Below are 16,374 nucleotides of genomic sequence, written 5' to 3'. Positions count from 1 at the left end.
ATGGAGGCGCTACCAGGAGACAGGCCAGTACATCAGGAGACGTGGAGGAGGCCGTAGGAGGGCAACAACCCAGCAGCAGGACCGCTACCTCCGCCTTTGTGCAAGGAGGTGCACTGCCAGCGCCCTGCAAAATGACCTCCAGCAGGCCACAAATGTGCATGTGTCTGCTCAAACGGTCAGAAACAGACTCCATGAGGGTGGTATGAGGGCCCGACGTCCACAGGTGGGGGTTGTGCTTACAGCCCAACACCGTGCAGGACGTTTGGCATTTGCCAGAGAACACCAAGATTGGCAAATTCGCCACTGGCGCCCTGTGCTCTTCACAGATGAAAGCAGGTTCACACTGAGCACATGAGCACATGTGACAGACGTGACAGAGTCTGGAGACGCCGTGGAGAACGTTCTGCTGCCTGCAACATCCTCCAGCATGACCGGTTTGGCGATGGGTCAGTCATGGTGTGGGGTGGCATTTCTTTGTGGGGCAGCACAGCCCTCCATGTGCTCGCCAGAGGTAGCCTGACTGCCATTAGGTACCGAGATGAGATCCTCAGACCCCTTGTGAGACCATATGCTGACACATGCACATTTGTGGCCTGCTGGAGGTCATTTTGCAGGGCTCTGGCAGTGCACCTCCTTGCACAAAGGCGGAGGTAGCGGTCCTGCTGCTGGGTTGTTGCCATCCTACGGCCTCCTCCACGTCTCCTGATGTACTGGCCTGTCTCCTGGTAGCGCCTCCATGCTCTGGACACTACGCTGACAGACACAGCAAACCTTTTTGCCACAGCTCGCATTGATGTGCCATCCTGGATGAACTGCACTACCTGAGCCACTTGTGTGGGTTGTAGACTCCGTCTCATGCTACCACTAGAGTGAGAGCACCGCCAGCATTCAAAAGTGACCAAAACATCAGCCAGGAAGCATAGGAACTGAGAAGTGGTCTGTGGTCACCACCTGCAGAATCACTCCTTTTTTGGGGGTGTCTTGCTAATTGCCTATAATTTCCACCTTTTGTCTATTCCATTTGCACAACAGCATGTGAAATTTATTGTCAATCAGTGTTGCTTCCTAAGTGGACAGTTTGATTTCACAGAAGTGTGATTGACTTGGAGTTACATTGTGTTATTTAAGTGTTCCCTTTATTTTTTTGAGCAGTGTATATATATACTGTATATATTTCCCTATGCATATATTTTTCTCTCTCTCTCTCTCTCTCTCTCTCTCTCTCTCTCTCTCTCTCTCTCTCTCTCTCTCTCTCTCTCTCTCTCTCATATGTAGAATTTGGATATGATCTAAATACTAATTGATGCCATTGTGATATTTACTAACTATCATTACCACCACATACAAGGGTTATGAAGCCACAATGGGAACAATATAAGGCCCTGTCTCAGACTGGAACAGCTACCCTGTCTCGTTACCCTGTCTCAGACTGGAACAGCTACCCTGTCTCAGACTGGAACAGCTACCCTGTCTAAGACTGGAACATCTACCCTGTCTCGTTACCCTGTCTCAGACTGGAACAGCTACCCTGTCTCAGACTGGAACAGCTACCCTGTCTCGTTACCCTGTCTCAGACTGGAACAGCTACTCTGTCTCAGACTGGAACAGCTACCCTGTCTCGTTACCCTGTCTCAGACTGGAACAGCTACCCTGTCTCAGACTGGAACAGCTACCCTGTCTCGTTACCCTGTCTCAGACTGGAACAGCTACTGTACCCTTTCTCAGACTGTGTAACCAGGTATCAAAGTATGGACAATCCACTACATGCAATACACTCTAATTACATTTGTCTGGAATGCAATATTATGTGGTAGTAATATCCTTAACATTTAATCCCGGTTTTGTCTTGGAAACCTGGTCGACTGGGGAGGAAGTTGACAGGCTCTAACTCTAACATAATGCAACAGCTGTGTCATAATTGTGTCCCATCCAAATGCTTAATCAGTTTTACCTCGCCAGTAGGCCAGATCAGTTTACTAAGACATGGATGGAGCCGGTTCTGTGTTCAGGGTGTATCGTTCTGGCACGTTCCCCAGCTCTCTGAAGGATGGATGGATGGGGGGCCTGACCAGGCCTATTGTAGAACACTAGCATGTGTTCTAGGATCTCCCTCTCGAGGTAATGGGCCTCATTGGACCAAATCCACTCAGATATGGGTCCTGTCCCAAATGGCACCCTAGTGCCTTTATAGTACACTACTTTGTGCACTACCCATAGGGCCCTGGCCAAAAGTAGTGCACTATATCGGAAAATAGAGTGCCATGTTGAATGGAGCCATGGTCTCTAATGCGTCCAAACACTGCACTTTAGGCTCTTTAATGCTGCAGTGTCAAGGGCCATATGAAACATGGTGCCTTGCTTCTTAACCATTTAAATCATATGGACAGACAAGCTAATTATGGAAACATTTCGAGGCAGCTTACCAAGAAAATAAAAATATACCTCTGCTTTCTCAAGGGTAGTAGGACCCACGCAACACTAGCGTCGTTTAGTACCGACTACCGAGCTGCCATTTAGCAAACATTCCCTGGAAACCGCAGTGTGTAAACGGGCCTGTGGGGAGTGTATGGGACAGTGTGTTAACAGGCCTGTTGGGAGTGTATGGGACAGTGTGTTAACAGGCCTGTAGGAAGTGTATGGGACAGTGTGTTAACAGGCCTGTAGGAAGTGTATGGGACAGTGTGTAAACGGGCCTGTAGGGAGTGTATGGGACAGTGTGTTAACTGGGTCTGTAGGGAGTGTATGGGACAGTGTGTTAACAGGCCTGTTGGGAGTGTATGGGACAGTGTGTTAACAGGCCTGTGGGGAGTGTATGGGACAGTGTGTTAACAGGCCTGTTGGGAGTGTATGGGACAGTGTGTTAACTGGGCCTGTTGGGAGTGTATGGGACAGTGTGTTAACAGGCCTGTTGGTAGTGTATGGGACAGTGTGTTAACAGGCCTGTAGGAAGTGTGTGGGACAGTGTGTTAACTGGGCCTGTTGGGAGTGTACGGGACAGTGTGTTAACAGGCCTGTTGGGAGTGTATGGAACAGTGTGTTAACAGGCCTGTAGGAAGTGTATGGAACAGTCTGTTAACAGGCCTGTAGGGAGTGTATGGGACAGTGTGTTAACTGGGCCTGTTGGGAGTGTATGGGACAGTGTGTTAACAGGCCTGTTGGGAGTGTATGGGACAGTGTGTTAACAGGCCTGTTGGTAGTGTATGGGACAGTGTGTTAACAGGCCTGTAGGAAGTGTATGGGAAAGTGTGTTAACTGGGCCTGTAGGGAGTGTATGGGACAGTGTGTTAACAGGCCTGTTGGGAGTGTATGGGACAGTGTGTTAACAGGCCTGTTGGGAGTGTATGGGACAGTGTGTTAACAGGCCTGTTGGGAGTGTATGGGACAGTGTGTTAACTGGGCCTGTTGGGAGTGTATGGGACAGTGTGTTAACTGGGCCTGTTGGGAGTGTATGGGACAGTGTGTTAACAGGCCTGTTGGGAGTGTATGGGACAGTGTGTTAACAGGCCTGTTGGGAGTGTATGGGACAGTGTGTTAACAGGCCTGTTGGGAGTGTATGGGACAGTGTGTTAACAGGCCTGTTGGGAGTGTATGGGACAGTGTGTTAACAGGCCTGTTGGGAGTGTATGGGACAGTGTGTTAACAGGCCTGTAGGAAGTGTATGGGACAGTGTGTTAACAGGCCTGTAGGGGGTGTATGGGACAGTGTGTTAACAGGCCTGTAGGAAGTGTATGGGACAGTGTGTTAACAGGCCTGTAGGAAGTGTATGGGACAGTGTGTAACTGGGCCTGTTGGGAGTGTATGGGACAGTGTGTTAACTGGGCCTGCTGGGAGTGTATGGGACAGTGTGTTAACAGGCCTGTTGGGAGTGTATGGGACAGTGTGTTAACTGGGCCTGTAGGAAGTGTATGGGACAGTGTGTTAACAGGCCTGTTGGGAGTGTATGGGACAGTGTGTTAACAGGCCTGTTGGGAGTGTATGGGACAGTGTGTTAACTGGGCCTGTAGGAAGTGTATGGGACAGTGTGTTAACAGGCCTGTTGGGAGTGTATGGGACAGTGTGTTAACAGGCCTGTAGGGAGTGTATGGGACAGTGTGTTAACAGGCCTGTAGGAAGTGTATGGGAAAGTGTGTTAACTGGGCCTGTAGGGAGTGTATGGGACAGTGTGTTAACAGGCCTGTTGGGAGTGTATGGGACAGTGTGTAAACAGGCCTGTAGGGAGTGTATGGGACAGTGTGTTAACTGGGCCTGTAGGGAGTGTATGGGACAGTGTGTTAACAGGCCTGTAGGGAGTGTATGGGACAGTGTGTTAACAGGCCTGTAGGAAGTGTATGGGAAAGTGTGTTAACAGGCCTGTAGGAAGTGTATGGGAAAGTGTGTTAACTGGGCCTGTAGGGAGTGTATGGGACAGTGTGTTAACAGGCCTGTAGGAAGTGTATGGGACAGTGTGTTAACAGGCCTGTAGGGAGTGTATGGGACAGTGTGTTAACAGGCCTGTAGGAAGTGTATGGGAAAGTGTGTTAACTGGGCCTGTAGGGAGTGTATGGGACAGTGTGTTAACAGGCCTGTTGGGAGTGTATGGGACAGTGTGTAAACAGGCCTGTAGGGAGTGTATGGGACAGTGTGTTAACTGGGCCTGTAGGGAGTGTATGGAACAGTGTGTTAACTGGGCCTGTAGGAAGTGTATGTGACAGTGTGTTAACTGGGCCTGTTGGGAGTGTACGGAACAGTGTGTTAACAGGCCTGTTGGGAGTGTATGGGACAGTTTGTAAACAGGCCTGTAGGAAGTGTATGGGACAGTTTGTAAACAGGCCTGTAGGAAGTGTATGGGACAGTGTGTAACTGGGCCTGTAGGGAGTGTATGGGACAGTGTGTTAACAGGCCTGTAGGAAGTGTATGGGAAAGTGTGTTAACTGGGCCTGTTGGAAGTGTATGGGACAGTGTGTTAACAGGCCTGTTGGGAGTGTATGTGACAGTGTGTTAACAGGCCTGTTGGGAGTGTATGGGACAGTGTGTTAACAGGCCTGTAGGAAGTGTATGGGAAAGTGTGTTAACTGGGCCTGTAGGAAGTGTATGGGACAGTGTGTTAACTGGGCCTGTAGGGAGTGTATGGGACAGTGTGTTACCGGGCCTGTTGGGAGTGTATGGGACAATGTGTTAACTGGGTCTGTAGGAAGTGTATGGGACAGTGTGTTAACTGGGTCTGTAGGAAGTGTATGGGACAATGTGTTAACTGGGCCTGTTGGGAGTGTATGGGACAGTGTGTTAACTGGGCCTGTTGGGAGTGTATGGGACAATGTGTTAACTGGGCCTGTTGGGAGTGTATGGGACAGTGTGTTAACTGGGTCTGTAGGGGGTGTATGGGACAGTGTGTTAACAGGCCTGTTGGGAGTGTATGGAACAGTGTGTTAACAGGCCTGTTGGGAGTGTATGGGACAGTGTGTTAACTGGGCCTGTTGGGAGTGTACGGAACAGTGTGTTAACAGGCCTGTTGGGAGTGTATGGGACAGTGTGTTAACAGGCCTGTTGGGAGTGTATGGGACAGTGTGTTAACAGGCCTGTTGGGAGTGTATGGGACAGTGTGTTAACAGGCCTGTAGGAAGTGTATGGGACAGTGTGTTAACAGGCCTGTAGGGGGTGTATGGGACAGTGTGTTACCGGGCCTGTAGGAAGTGTATGGGACAGTGTGTTAACAGGCCTGTAGGAAGTGTATGGGACAGTGTGTTAACAGGCCTGTAGGAAGTGTATGGGACAGTGTGTTAACTGGGCTTTTTGGGAGTGTATGGAACAGTGTGTTAACAGGCCTTTTGGGAGTGTATGGGACAGTGTGTTAACTGGGCCTGTAGGAAGTGTATGGGACAGTGTGTTACCGGGCCTGTTGGGAGTGTATGGGACAGTGTGTTAACTGGGCCTGTAGGAAGTGTATGGGACAGTGTGTTACATGGCCTGTTGAGAGTGTATGGGACAGTGTGTTACCGGGCCTGTTGGGAGTGTATGGGACAGTGTGTTACCGGGCCTGTAGGAAGTGTATGGGACAGTGTGTTACCGGGCCTGTTGGGAGTGTATGGGACAGTGTGTTAACTGGGCCTGTAGGAAGTGTATGGGACAGTGTGTTACATGGCCTGTTGGGAGTGTATGGGACAGTGTGTTACATGGCCTGTTGGGAGTGTATGGGACAGTGTGTTACTGGGCCTGTTGGGAGTGTATGGGACAGTGTGTTACTGGGCCTATTGGGAGTGTATGGGACAGTGTGTTAACTGGGCCTGTAGGAAGTGTATGGGACAGTGTGTTACATGGCCTGTTGGGAGTGTATGGGACAGTGTGTTACATGGCCTGTTGGGAGTGTATGGGACAGTGTGTTAACTGGGCCTGTTGGGAGTGTATGGGACAGTTTGTATACAGGCCTGTTGGGAGTGTATGGGACAGTTTGTAAACAGGCCTGTAGGAAGTGTATGGGACAGTGTGTAACTGGGCCTGTAGGAAGTGTATGGGACAGTGTGTTAACAGGCCTGTAGGAAGTGTATGGGACAGTGTGTTAACAGGCCTGTAGGAAGTGTATGGGACAGTGTGTTAACAGGCCTGTTGGGAGTGTATGGGACAGTGTGTTAACTGGGCCTGTTGGGAGTGTATGGGACAGTGTGTTAACAGGCCTGTTGGGAGTGTATGGGACAGGACAGTGTGTTAACAGGCCTGTAGGAAGTGTATGGGACAGTGTGTAAACAGGCCTGTAGGAAGTGTATGGGACAGTGTGTTAACTGGGCCTGTAGGAAGTGTATGGGACAGTGTGTTAACAGGCCTGTAGGAAGTGTATGGGACAGTGTGTTAACTGGCCTGTAGGAAGTGTATGGAACAGTGTGTTAACAGGCCTGTTGGGAGTGTACGGGACAGTGTGTTACCAGGCCTGTTGGGAGTGTATGGGACAGTGTGTTAACAGGCCTGTTGGGAGTGTATGGGACAGTGTGTTAACTGGGCCTGTATGGGACAGTATGTAACTGGGCCTGTAGGGAGTGTATGGGACAGTGTGTTAACTGGGCCTGTTGGGAGTGTATGGGACAGTGTGTTAACAGGCCTTTTGGGAGTGTATGGGACAGTGTGTTAACTGGGCCTGTAGGAAGTGTATGGGACAGTGTGTTACCGGGCCTGTTGGGAGTGTATGGGACAGTGTGTTACCGGGCCTGTTGGGAGTGTATGGGACAGTGTGTTACCGGGCCTGTTGGGAGTGTATGGGACAGTGTGTTACCTGGGCCTGTTGGGAGTGTATGGGACAGTTTGTATACGGGCCTGTTGGGAGTGTATGGGACAGTTTGTAAACAGGCCTGTAGGAAGTGTATGGGACAGTGTGTTAACTGGGCCTGTAGGGAGTGTATGGGACAGTGTGTAACTGGGCCTGTAGGAAGTGTATGGGACAGTGTGTTAACTGGGCCTGTAGGAAGTGTATGGGACAGTGTGTAACTGGGCCTGTAGGAAGTGTATGGGACAGTGTGTTAACTGGGCCTGTAGGAAGTGTATGGGACAGTGTGTAACTGGGCCTGTAGGAAGTGTATGGGACAGTGTGTTAACAGGCCTGTTGGGAGTGTATGGGACAGTGTGTTAACTGGGCCTGTAGGAAGTGTATGGGACAGTGTGTTAACTGGGCCTGTTGGGAGTGTATGTGACAGTGTGTTAACAGGCCTGTTGGGAGTGTATGGAACAGTGTGTTAACAGGGCCTGTTGGGAGTGTATGTGACAGTGTGTTAACTGGGCCTGTTGGGAGTGTATGGGACAGTGTGTTAACAGGCCTGTAGGAAGTGTATGGGACAGTGTGTTAACTGGGCCTGTTGGGAGTGTATGTGACAGTGTGTTAACTGGGCCTGTTGGGAGTGTATGGGACAGTGTGTTAACTGGGCCTGTAGGAAGTATATGGGACAGTGTGTTACCGGGCCTGTTGGGAGTGTATGGGGCAGTGTGTTAACAGGCCTGTTGGGAGTGTATGGGACAGTGTGTTACCGGGCCTGTTGGGAGTGTATGGGACAGTGTGTTACCGGGCCTGTTGGGAGTGTATGGGACAGTGTGTTACCGGGCCTGTTGGGAGTGTATGGGACAGTGTGTTACCGGGCCTGTTGGGAGTGTATGGGACAGTGTGTTACCGGGCCTGTTGGGAGTGTATGGGGCAGTGTGTTAACAGGCCTGTTGGGAGTGTATGGGACAGTGTGTTAACTGGGCCTGTAGGAAGTGTATGGGACAGTGTGTTACCGGGCCTGTTGGGAGTGTATGGGACAGTGTGTTACCGGGCCTGTTGGGAGTGTATGGGACAGTGTGTTACCGGGCCTGTTGGGAGTGTATGGGACAGTGTGTTACCTGGGCCTGTTGGGAGTGTATGGGACAGTTTGTATACGGGCCTGTTGGGAGTGTATGGGACAGTTTGTAAACAGGCCTGTAGGAAGTGTATGGGACAGTGTGTAACTGGGCCTGTAGGAAGTGTATGGGACAGTGTGTTAACAGGCCTGTAGGAAGTGTATGGGACAGTGTGTTAACAGGCCTGTAGGAAGTGTATGGGACAGTGTGTTAACAGGCCTGTTGGGAGTGTATGGGACAGTGTGTTAACTGGGCCTGTAGGGAGTGTATGGGACAGTGTGTTAACAGGCCTGTTGGTAGTGTATGGGACAGTGTGTTACCGGGCCTGTTGGGAGTGTATGGGACAGTGTGTTAACTGGGCCTGTTGGGAGTGTATGGGACAGTGTGTTAACTGGGCCTGTTGGGAGTGTATGGGACAGTGTGTTACCGGGCCTGTTGGGAGTGTATGGGACAGTGTGTTACCGGGCCTGTTGGGAGTGTATGGGGCAGTGTGTTAACAGGCCTGTTGGGAGTGTATGGGACAGTTTGTAAACAGGCCTGTAGGAAGTGTATGGGACAGTGTGTAAACGGGCCTGTTGGGAGTGTATGGGACAGTGTGTTAACTGGGCCTGTTGGGAGTGTATGGGACAGTGTGTTAACTGGGCCTGTTGGGAGTGTATGGGACAGTGTGTTAACTGGGCCTGTTGGGAGTGTATGGGACAGTGTGTTACCGGGCCTGTTGGGAGTGTATGGGACAGTGTGTTACCGGGCCTGTTGGGAGTGTATGGGGCAGTGTGTTAACAGGCCTGTTGGGAGTGTATGGGACAGTTTGTAAACAGGCCTGTAGGAAGTGTATGGGACAGTGTGTTAACTGGGCCTGTTGGGAGTGTATGGGGCAGTGTGTTAACAGGCCTGTAGGAAGTGTATGGGACAGTGTGTTAACTGGCCTGTAGGAAGTGTATGGAACAGTGTGTTAACAGGCCTGTTGGGAGTGTATGGGGCAGTGTGTTAACAGGCCTGTTGGGAGTGTATGGGACAGTTTGTAAACAGGCCTGTAGGAAGTGTATGGGACAGTGTGTTAACTGGGCCTGTTGGGAGTGTATGGGACAGTGTGTTACCGGGCCTGTTGGGAGTGTATGGGGCAGTGTGTTAACAGGCCTGTTGGGAGTGTATGGGACAGTTTGTAAACAGGCCTGTAGGAAGTGTATGGGACAGTGTGTTAACTGGGCCTGTTGGGAGTGTATGGGACAGTGTGTTAACTGGGCCTGTTGGGAGTGTATGGGACAGTGTGTTAACTGGGCTTGTTGGGAGTGTATGGGACAGTGTGTTAACTGGGCCTGTAGGGAGTGTATGGGACAGTGTGTTAACAGGCCTGTTGGGAGTGTATGGGACAGTGTGTTAACAGGCCTGTTGGGAGTGTATGGGACAGTGTGTGAACAGTGTGTAGACAAGGGTAAATCTCTCAGTAGGCCCAGGTGGGGTGGCTGTTGATGAGGTATTGATGTAGCAGGATGCTGGTTGTCTGTGGGACATGCATCACACAGGCCTCTGAGCCCAGAGAAACAACATCTACCTGGCCTAGCTTTATCTCCCAATAAACAGAGCAACAAGAGACACATTTATACATCCCCCTCCAGACCTAGACCGTGTCTGCCCCAGAGCCAGGAACTCCAGACCACAGCCCCAGGACTCCCCCTCTACTCAGACCAGCCTCCAGACCACAGCTCCAGGACTCCCCCTCTACTCAGACCAGACCAGCCTCCAGACCACAGCCCCAGGACTCCCCCTCTACTCAGACCAGCCTCCAGACCACAGCCCCAGGACTCCCCCTCTACTCAGACCAGCCTCCAGACCACAGCTCCAGGACTCCCCCTCTACTCAGACCAGACCAGCCTCCAGACCACAGCCCCAGGACTCCCCCTCTACTCAGACCAGCCTCCAGACCACAGCCCCAGCACTCTCCCTCTACTCAGACCAGCCTCCAGACCACAGCCCCAGGACTCCCCCTCTACTCAGACCAGCCTCCAGACCACAGCCCCAGGACTCCCCCCCTACTCAGACCAGCCTCCAGACCACGGCCCTAGGACTCCCCCTCTACTCAGACCAGACCAGCCTCCAGACCACAGCTCCAGGACTCCCCCTCTACTCAGACCAGACCAGCCTCCAGACCACAGCCCCAGGACTCCCCATCTACTCAGACCAGCCTCCAGACCACGGCCCCAGGACTCCCCCTCTACTCAGACCAGCCTCCAGACCACGGCCCCATGACTCCCCCTCTACTCAGACCAGCCTCCAGACCACGGCCCCATGACTCCCCCCCTACTCAGACCAGCCTCCAGACCACGGCCCTAGGACTCCCCCTCTACTCAGACCAGACCAGCCTAGAGACCACAGCCCCAGGACTCCCCCTCTACTCAGACCAGCCTCCAGACCACGGCCCCAGGACTCCCCCTCTACTCAGACCAGCCTCCAGACCACGGCCCCAGGACTCCCCCTCTACTCAGACCAGACCAGCCTAGAGACCACAGCCCCAGGACTCCCCCTCTACTCAGACCAGACCAGCCTCCAGACCACAGCCCCAGGACTCCCCCTCTACTCAGACCAGACCAGCCTCCAGACCACAGCCCCAGGACTCCCCCTCTACTCAGACCAGCCTCCAGACCACAGCCCCAGGACTCCCCCTCTACTCAGACCAGACCAGCCTCCAGACCACAGCCCCAGGACTACCCCTCTACTCAGACCAGCCTCCAGACCACAGCCCCAGGACTCCCCCTCTACTCAGACCAGCCTCCAGACCACAGCTCCAGGACTCCCCCTCTACTCAGACCAGACCAGCCTCCAGACCACAGCCCCAGGACTCCCCCTCTACTCAGACCAGCCTCCAGACCACAGCCCCAGGACTCCCCCTCTACTCAGACTAGCCTCCAGACCACGGCCCCAGGACTCCCCCTCTACTCAGACCAGCCTCCAGACCACGGCCCCAGGACTCCCCCTCTACTCAGACTAGACCAGCCTCCAGACCACAGCCCCAGGACTCCCCATCTACTCAGACCAGCCTCCAGACCACAGCCCCAGGAATCCCCCTCTACTCAGACAAGCCTCCAGACCACAGCCCCAGGACTACCCCTCTACTCAGACCAGACCAGCCTCCAGACCACAGCCCCAGGACTCCCCCTCTACTCAGACCAGACCAGCCTCCAGACCACAGCCCCAGGACTCCCCCTCTACTCAGACCAGCCTCCAGACCACAGCCCCAGGACTCCCCCTCTACTCAGACCAGACCAGCCTCCAGACCACAGCCCCAGGACTACCCCTCTACTCAGACCAGCCTCCAGACCACAGCCCCAGGACTCCCCCTCTACTCAGACCAGCCTCCAGACCACAGCTCCAGGACTCCCCCTCTACTCAGACCAGACCAGCCTCCAGACCACAGCCCCAGGACTCCCCCTCTACTCAGACCAGCCTCCAGACCACAGCCCCAGGACTCCCCCTCTACTCAGACTAGCCTCCAGACCACGGCCCCAGGACTCCCCCTCTACTCAGACCAGCCTCCAGACCACGGCCCCAGGACTCCCCCTCTACTCAGACTAGACCAGCCTCCAGACCACAGCCCCAGGACTCCCCATCTACTCAGACCAGCCTCCAGACCACAGCCCTAGGAATCCCCCTCTACTCAGACAAGCCTCCAGACCACAGCCCCAGGACTACCCCTCTACTCAGACCAGACCAGCCTCCAGACCACAGCCCCAGGACTCCCCCTCTACTCAGACCAGACCAGCCTCCAGACCACAGCCCCAGGACTACCCCTCTACTCAGACCAGCCTCCAGACCACAGCCCCAGGACTCCCTCTCTACTCAGACCAGTCCAGCCTCCTAACCACAGCCCCAGACTACCCCTCTACTCAGACCACTCTCCAGACCACAGCCACAGGACTCGCCCTCTACTCAGACCAGACCAGCCTCCAGACCACAGCCCCAGGACTCCCCCTCTACTCAGACCAGCCTCCAGACCACAGCCCCAGGACTACCACTCTACTAAGACCAGACCAGCCTCCAGACCACAGCCCCAGGACTCCCCCTCTACTCAGACCAGCCTCCAGACCACAGCCCCAGGACTACCACTCTACTCAGACCAGACCAGCCTCCAGACCACAGCCCCAGGACTACCACTCTACTCACACCAGACCAGCCTCCAGACCACAGCCCCAGGACTACCACTCTACTCAGACCAGACCAGCCTCCAGACCACAGCCCCAGGACTCCCCCTCTACTCAGACCAGCCTCCAGACCACAGCCCCAGGACTACCCCTCTACTCAGACCAGCCTCCAGACCACAGCCCCAGGACTACCACTCTACTCAGACCAGACCAGCCTCCAGACCACAGCCCCAGGACTCCCCCTCTACTCAGATCAGCCTCCAGACAACAGCCCCAGGACTACCCCTCTACTCAGACCAGCCTCCAGACCACAGCCCCAGGATCCAGTGTCCTTCCAGCCATGAGACTAATGTAAAGTAGCTGGAGTACAGACACTAGTACTGTCCAGAGAGAAGGATGGATGTTATGGAGTGAAATAAAACGTATGTTGTGTGTGTGTGTGTGTGTGTGTGTGTGTGTGTGTGTGTGTGTGTGTGTGTGTGTGTGTGTGTGTGTGTGTGTGTGTGTGTGTGTGTGTGTGTGTGTGTGTGTGTGTGTGTGTGTGTGTGTGTGTGTGTGTGATTGTGTGTGTGTTGACATAAGCACTGTCGTGTTCAGTGGATACATTAGGTTGGCTAGCTAGCGGGAGACATTTGAAGGTTTCGAAAGGAAGAAGACGCCAGAAGGTAGTGATGAGCGATTAGTGCTTTTTGAGGTCGGTTTGGTTTTGGTTAGATTATTAAAAAATAATCACTGTTTTCAGTTTCGGTTTATTTTTTTAAACATTAAATGCACTTTTCATTATGTGGGTTGAATTCTGTAACAACACAGAATAAAACTATTAATAAAAGTCCCATGATGGTAGTGACTGCCCATTACTGCTTATCACTTATTAACCCTACTTTATTCACAATACTTTACTTTAATACAATATCAAGCTCCCGATTATTCCTCTCTTTGCATTGGTGGATACATCTCGTTATTCAAATAAGTTTTTTGAAAATATTTGATGAGGGGTATTGACGTCAACCGCCTGTATTCAATGGAGAATGAGATGCTATGCTAGCCTCATAAATGTGCATAGACCAGCTCGAATTTCAACAGGGGAAACTCAAAGTTGCCAGGATTTCAAATGAAATTCAGGTCAGTCAATTTGTTGTTAAAAAAAACTACAATTGTATCAAACTTATGTAATCCCCAAAGACTTCAGAACAGAATCAACTCAATACTCTGTGTGATGTATCTGAAAATAATTTGGTACGTTGTGTAGGTAGGTGAATGTGATGCATATTTGGGAGCGTTGTCATAGCGTTTGTAGCATTGGCAGAACATTGCGCTCTGTGGCATTGACTCATAGCTGGAATCCAGTGGGGCAATTAGAGCTGGGAGCGTTCCCCAGCAAAGTCTTCGGTCCTCTAGGTCAGCGAGGCTGTCCACACTCCCTACAGGCTCTGTCTGTTTACACTGTTAAGCCTCGGCCTTCACTCTGCCTGTTTTAATGGAGCTGCACTGTTAACATAGATGCATATCAGAGGCCTCTCCTGACAGAGAGAAAGAGAGAGAGATCAGAGAGAGACCAGAGAGAGAGAGAATGAGAGAGAGACCAGAGAGAGAGACCAGAGAAAGACCATAGAGAGAGAGACAAGAGAGAGAGAAACCAGAGAGAGAGACCAGAGAAAGAGAGAGACCAGAGAGAGACCAGAGAGAGAGACCAGTGAGAGACCAAAGAGGGACCAGAGAGAGAGACCAGAGAGAGAGACCAGAGAGAGACCAGACCAGAGAGAGACCAGACCAGAGAGAGACCAGAGAGAGAGACCAGAGAGAGAGACCAGAGAGAGAGACCAGAGAGAGAGAGAGACCAGAGAGAGAGACCAGAGAGACACCAGACCAAAGAGAGAGAGACCAGAGAGAGAGAGAGACCAGAGAGAGAGAGACCAGAGAGAGAGACCAGAGAGAGAGACCAGAGAAAGAGAGACCAGAGAGAGAGAGACCAGAGAGAGAGACCAGACCAGAGAGAGACCAGAGAGACACCAGACCAGAGAGAGAGAGAGACCAGAGAGAGAGACCAGAGAGTGAGAGACCAGAGAGAGAGACCAGAGAGAGAGACCAGAGAGAGAGACCAGAGAGAGAGAGACCAGAGAGAGACCAGAGAGAGACCAGAGAGATAGAGACCAGAGAGAGAGACCAGACCAGAGAGAGACCAGAGACAGACCAGACCAGAGAGAGAGACCAGAGAGAGAGACCAGAGAGAGACCAGACCAGAGACAGACCAGACCAGAGAGAGAGACCAGAGAGAGAGACCAGAGAGAGAGACCAGACCAGAGAGAGACCAGAGAGAGAGACCGTAGAGAGAGACCAGAGAGAGACCAGAGAGAGAGACCAGAGAGAGACCAGACCAGAGAGAGACCAGACCAGAGAGACCAGAGAGAGACCAGAGAGAGAGACCAGAGAGAGACCAGAGAGAGACCAGACCAGAGACAGACCAGACCAGAGACAGACCAGACCAGAGAGACCAGAGAGAGAGACCAGAGAGAGAGACCAGAGAAGAGAGAGACCAGACCAGAGAGAGACCAGAGAGAGAGACCAGAGACAGACCAGACCAGAGAGAGACCAGAGAGAGAGAACATAGAGAGAGACCAGAGAGAGAGAGAATGAGAGAGAGAGAGAGAGAGAAAGAGACAGAGAATGAACAACATCACAGCAACATCTGGAGATGAGGTACACTTTGCCAGAGTGGATAATTTTGTGATGACACAGGCACCTAGAATGATTCACCTGCTGTGTTGTGGCATTGTTAAGACCCCATTGTTTGGTGGTACTGGCTTGGTTTAGTCAGATACGTAGACATCTGATTTACATTCGTCCCAGAGAGTTTTACACCCCTCCAGTGACGCTCTAAGGTCTCCAGAAAAGGATCCTGTACAACTTCAAACATGTGTTTCACATTTGATCAGTTCAGCTTTGGAATTACTTTAACATAGATGTGAAGGTTTTATTCTGGATTAATAACCAGTGGTTTTGTTTCTGTACAGAATTAGGTCTAAGTCTGGAAACTTTTTATTGTTTCTCCTGTCTTATGCTAGCTTTGGTATCTGTACTACCAGCAATATAGATTGTGGCACGTAGGACGGACCCTTTCAGATTGCATTCGATCCTTTTCAAACGGCATAATGAAACCAAAATCTGTGTTGCAGATGTGCCAAATTGTATATTTTAAAGGGATAAAGCCAAGATTAGATTAGATGCACAATTTGGTGCACCGATGGAATTGTAAATGGATATTGCATGTGAAATAATATACTATCGTAATGTAGTCAGCGCTCTCGTTTGCGTACCGTGTGCGGCCAGCAAGTGCCAGGCCCAGACTCATATTACGCCTAACATAAACATGTGTCTGATGACAAATGTCAAGGAAAATATTCCATAAATATGAAATTGTTTACTGTGGAACACCAATTATAACACTGGAATCTCACAATTCTCTGCAATTGGCAGGTTACTTTTGTCCAAAGTAATTGCTCAGGAACAGAGACTGTTTTTGCACTTAAATGAATGTGTTTGCAGCCAGGCAGCAGAAGCAGTAACACAGATTGGTAGTGGATAGGGATTGACTTATTAAATATGAACATGGAACCACTTGCTGAAATGTGGATCTGAAATGATGTATTGAGAAGTGAATGCTTGAAGATCTGCTGACATGTGAATGCGGGTGATATACTTGAACCTTGATAAGGACAGACACATTGAGCTCTGATTGCACAAGAGATACATCACAGCCAGCTGTAGCCCCACTTTGACGTGAAACTGGACTCCCGACACCCAGAGAGAAAAAAGATGACCATGGCACACTCAGGACTGAACAAACCGAGAGGGCACCGTTAGCAGCCGCCGCTCCATTCTCCGTTACCCATAAGGCTCTAATGGTCTG

General features: G+C 51.7%; 1 protein-coding gene across 1 annotated transcript in view; it reads left to right on the top strand.

The window, feature by feature from the left end:
• Positions 1 to 16,374, top strand: part of LOC120053824 (zinc finger protein GLIS1) — a 162,536-nt gene that overhangs the window by 71,755 nt on the left and 74,407 nt on the right. The gene's annotated exons all lie outside the window — the stretch shown is intronic.

This window comes from Salvelinus namaycush, chromosome 9, assembly GCF_016432855.1.
Source record: "Salvelinus namaycush isolate Seneca chromosome 9, SaNama_1.0, whole genome shotgun sequence".
NCBI lineage: Eukaryota > Metazoa > Chordata > Actinopteri > Salmoniformes > Salmonidae > Salvelinus > Salvelinus namaycush.
This window is presented reverse-complemented; position numbering and strand designations above follow the sequence as displayed.